This window comes from Chiloscyllium punctatum, unplaced genomic scaffold (genome assembly GCF_047496795.1).
Source record: "Chiloscyllium punctatum isolate Juve2018m unplaced genomic scaffold, sChiPun1.3 scaffold_211, whole genome shotgun sequence".
Classification (NCBI taxonomy): Eukaryota; Metazoa; Chordata; class Chondrichthyes; order Orectolobiformes; family Hemiscylliidae; genus Chiloscyllium; species Chiloscyllium punctatum.
Genome location: NW_027309945.1, coordinates 15,211 through 20,280, shown reverse-complemented (window position 1 = coordinate 20,280; position 5,070 = coordinate 15,211).

The following is a 5,070-nucleotide window of genomic DNA, read 5'->3' as shown; positions in this document are numbered from 1 at the left end:
AATTCACCTCTGTAGATAAAGTTTACTCAGAAAGAACAGGGGGAGAAGGACAAGAAGTTATAATTTTGTGGGATACGGGATCTGATCAGTCTCTAATAGTTGAGAAGTGAGGGGCCGGAAAAGCACAACAGATCAGGCAGCATCCAGACAGCAGGACAATCGAATATCAGGCAGAAACTCATCGTCAGGAATGTGGTGGGGGGACAATGGGGCTGAACGATAAATACGAGGGTAGTAGCTGGGCTGGTGGGACGGTCACTGGGAAGGCGATAAGAAGATGTAGGTTGGAGTAATAGTGATATGTCAGTTTGGAGGGTGGAGTCGGTAGGTGGGAAGGAAGCTGGCCAGTTAGGGCGGTTCAAGAGGGCAGTGCTAGATTGAACAGTTCAATCTGGCAGAGGTTGGGGAGGGGAGATTTGGAATTTGGTGAAGTCAACGTTGATGATGGTTCTAGTTTGAGGGTTCTCGTTGTCCTGTCCACAACACCCTCCTCTCCGACCTATCACCATCACACCCCACCTGCGTCTACCTATCGCCTTCCAAGCTATCTTACACCCAGCTCCACTCCCACTCTCCTATTTATTTTTCGGCCCCCTTCCCCCTCCCTTACCCCACCTCCCACTTTCCTGATGAAGGATTTATGCCTGAAATGTCAACTCTTCTGCCCCTCAGATGCTGCCTGGTTGGCTATGCTTTTCCAGCCCCACACTTTTCAACTCTCACCTCCAGCATCTGCAGCCCTCACTTTCTCTCAGCCTCTAATAGTGAGAGATGAAAGTATTTTCACTCTTTCTGACATATTAATCAAGATCATGACAATTTGTGGAATGGGGTTAGAAATTAAGTATTCCCTTGTGTAACATCAGGATGGAATGCCAAATCAAGGTTGGGGAAGTAACAGTGACAGTGAGTAACAGAGTGTCAGTTCCAGGAATATAATTTATTCTTGTGAACGATTTAACAGGATCCAAGGTGGGAGTGGCACCCCTTGTATTGGAGAAGGCAAAAGGAAAACTAGGGAATTGGGGAGTTAAAAGAAAAATACCCAGGATTTTTCCAGACTGTATAGTAACAAGATTCCACTGTCATAAGTTAGAGCAGGAAGGAAAACCGTAATAAAAAGCCAAAGGAGCTGCTGTGCAGTGAACTGACCCCCTGTTTGATGTAACGGTGCAGGAAAAACCTGAACAGGCAGAGGATCAGGCAGGGGGGGTTTAGTCCAGAAAGGCTAATGGACTTACAACAGATATATACACACACATTCACACACACATACACATGCACACACACAGAAAAGGAATCAAAATATATTGTCGAACGTTATTAACTTAAAGATAGAATGCTAAAATTAAAATGGAGACCCCGATAGGTTACTGCAGAAGGGAAATGGGCCGAAGTGCACCAGATTGTGTTAGAGGTAGCGTACAGTGTTAAGGGTAGCACATAAACTAACTGCAGGGGGTAACATTGGTGTACAGAAGACTCAGGCTAAGGTACAGAGGCATTTCTAGTGGCCTGTAATGCACAGGGACGTGGTTATTTTTTGACGTACATGTCAAACATTCTAAATGGTCGGTAAGTCACAGGCAGTAATAAAGCCAGAACCTTTGTTACCAATTCCTGCATTCGAAGAACATTTCACGTAGGTTATGATGAGTTGTGTAGCTCCCCTATCTAAAATAAAAGTGGAAACTAATATTTGCTAGCCATAGTGGATGTGTCTACGAGATTTCCAGAGGCAATTCTATTATGGAGCGTTAAGGTAAAAAGGGAGGTGGAGGAGTTGGTAGCTTTCTTTACTCACTGTGGGCTCCGTAGAGAGATTCAGTCAGACCAAGGTCTCATTTTACCAATCAGCTGTTTAAGGAAGTCATGGATACCTTAGGCATACAGCAGTTTAATCAAGGGCGTCCCATCCTGAATCCCAGGGAGCCTTGGAAAATTAGCATCAGACGCTGAAGACCATATTAACAGCGTACTGTCAGGATTACCGGAATGATTGGAATGAAGGTGTCTCATTGAATTGTTTGCCATTAGACAAAAATTATTTGCCCCAAATAAATCTACTCAGTTTACTTCCATTGAGTTAATATTTGAAGTGAGAGGTCCTTTGGAATTAATTGAATATAAATTGACAGGACCGAAGTCAGAGATCTCACACTCGGATTATGTATGTGAGGTGAGGGAGAGATTAGATGGTGTAGGTGAGTTCGCTAAACAGCACCTGAAGGGCACAGCATAGAATTAAGCACGTGGCAGATAAAACCTCTGAACTTTTGACGATTTCCTGTGGGGATGACGTATTGGTATTGTCACCAGTGATAGGAATTCCATTCAAAGCCAGGTTTAGTGACTCAGGAACAGAGTTATGGTCAGATGAACAAACTGTAGTTTATCTGTATGATGTAGTGACCTTTAGCAAGTGATTGAAAGCTCACACATTACAGTTGGCAGAGCATGTTGAACGATTACAAGAAGCAAACTTGATAATAAACTTAAAGAAAACAGAATTCGCGAAGGCAGAGGTGACGTTCTTGGGACATTACATTGGACATGGAAGGTTGACCCCATGGAACACAAAAACGTAGGGCTTTGAGGAATTTCCACAACCATCCTCGAAGAAAGAGGTGCTTCGATTTTTGGAACTGATTGGATTCTATCGGAAGTTTGTTCCAAACTTCAGCAGCGTATGGGCACCACTGATGGACTTAGTAAAGAAGAACACAGAATTGTGGTGGACAGAACAATGCCAGGAGGCATTTGAGAATTTTAAAGCAGGATTAATCACCACACCAGTTTTAGCTACACCAAATATTTTGAAACCCTTTGAAAATTGTGTTTGATGCTCGGGATATCGGGGTCGGAGATGTATTGATACAGAAAGAGGATGATGGAATTGAATGGCTAATTGTCTACTTGTCGAAAAAACTCAATATCCACCAGAAAAAAATGCAAAATCCCCATTATTGAAAAAGAATGATTATGTTCCACACTGGTCTGACAATATTTTTATGTGTATATGACAAACAAATTGTCAGAGATGGTTGTGGACAACGACAAATCTCTCGCATTTTTTGGAATATTTAAAGACCAGAATATGAGAGTATTTCATTGGAGTCTTACCTTACCGACTTTAAACTCACAAAATGTACATGCTGTGGCTCCTACAATGTGATAGCAATGGGTTTTCGCTGATTTAAAGGAAAGTAGTGGAGATAAGATTTTACTTATTCCAGTGTTGTATTGGTGTACAGAATTAATATGAATGATATAACTGAGATTAATACTTTTGTATTTCATATAATTGGGATGAAGAATTAGAGGAAAAGAAATGTAGCCATCTTTTCATTCTGCTTGTTCATTTTATTTTCTGAAGCAGGAATATGTTATGAAGCCAAAAACATGTGCGGGCACTTTAAGACAGATCGGGTTTTGTTGAATAGAAATTAAAGCCACAGATGCCACCTAAAGGTCACACTGTTCCACATGTCACCATTAGCTGAGAAATGGATACCTGAGTTTTGGTTGCTGTTTTGACAGCCATCCAAACGCAACCAAAGAGGTTAAATAATGCTTAGGATACCAGAAACCAACAGAATTTGAATATTATTGTTTGGACAGCTGGACAGCAATCAAATTATGAGAATTATTATATCATGGGGAGTACATAAACCCAGCATTTTGAACACTGGAGGGAGAGCTGCTGCCATCCAACAGCAGAGTAACTGCTGTAGAGCAGGAGTGCTAACTGACCATCCTAAACACTCTCTATCAAAGATACATGTTCATGTAAACCTACTTGCAATAGAAAAAACATGACCCAGGGAGATCAGCAGCTGGAAGAGTGAACACAGCGGGGAAGATGGAGACTGTAGGGTCTTGAGATTTTAATGTTTCATATGTGGGTTGTTGGAACAGCATATTTTTACAGAGTTGGAGTCAGATAGTCAGTGGCTAAGAAAAGAGGGGCTTGTATTTGCGAATACTTGTTGTTTAGTGTTCACTATTAAAGTTCAGAAACTAACTTCATAATTTTTGTTCAAATAGTGGAATGTAGGAGATCTATATCGCTCATATTTTAACAGATTACAAGGTGAGGCGAGCTTTTCTGGGTGTTTGGGTTTAATTAACAGAGGAGTTCGAGTCCACCTTGTAAATATCCATCCACGCTCACCCCATTTCCCTGCAGTTGGCCCATACGCTTCCAGTCCTTTCCTATCCACATATTTATCAAAATATTTTTGAAATGTTGTTAATGTACCCCCCTCAACCATATCTGCTGGCAACTCATCCACGTACCAGCCCTCTGTATAAAGAAGTGGCCCCTCAGGTTCCCTTTTATTCCTTCCCCTTTAACCTTAAACCGATCCCCTCTAATCCTCGATTCTCTACACCTTGGAAAAAGACTGAGACCATTAACCCTATCCATACCCCTCGTGATTTTATACAGCTGTCTAAGGACTCCCTCAGTCTCTTACATGCGAAAGAAAAGGTCCTAGCTTGTCCAATCTCTCCCTGTAACTCAGACCATTGGGTCCTGGCAATGTCCTTGTAAATTTCTTCTGCAGTCTTTATAATTTAATAACATCCTCCCCATAACAAGGTGACAAAACTGAACACAATACTCCAAGTGCGGCCTTACCAAAGTCTTGTGTAACTGCAACATAAGCTCCCAACTTCTATACTCAATTACCTGCCTGATGAAGGCCAATGTGCCAAAAGCCTTCTTCACTGCCCTGTCTACCTGTGACTCCACTCTTAGAGAACCGTGCACCTGAACACCAAAGTCCCTCTACCCACTGCACCCTTAAGACCATCCCATTCACCACGAAACTTGATTTGAGTTTCCAAAATGTAAGACCTCACGCTTCTATAATAAATTCCATTTGCCATTTCTCGGCCCATTTACTACCTGATTAAGGTCCTGATGCAATTTTGATAAACTTCCTCACTGATTATGCTCCCAATTACTTTGATGTCATCTGCAAACTTACTAATCATACCTTGTACATTCTCAACCAAATCATAGATAACAAACAGCAATGGACCAAGCCTCCGGTCTGACAAACA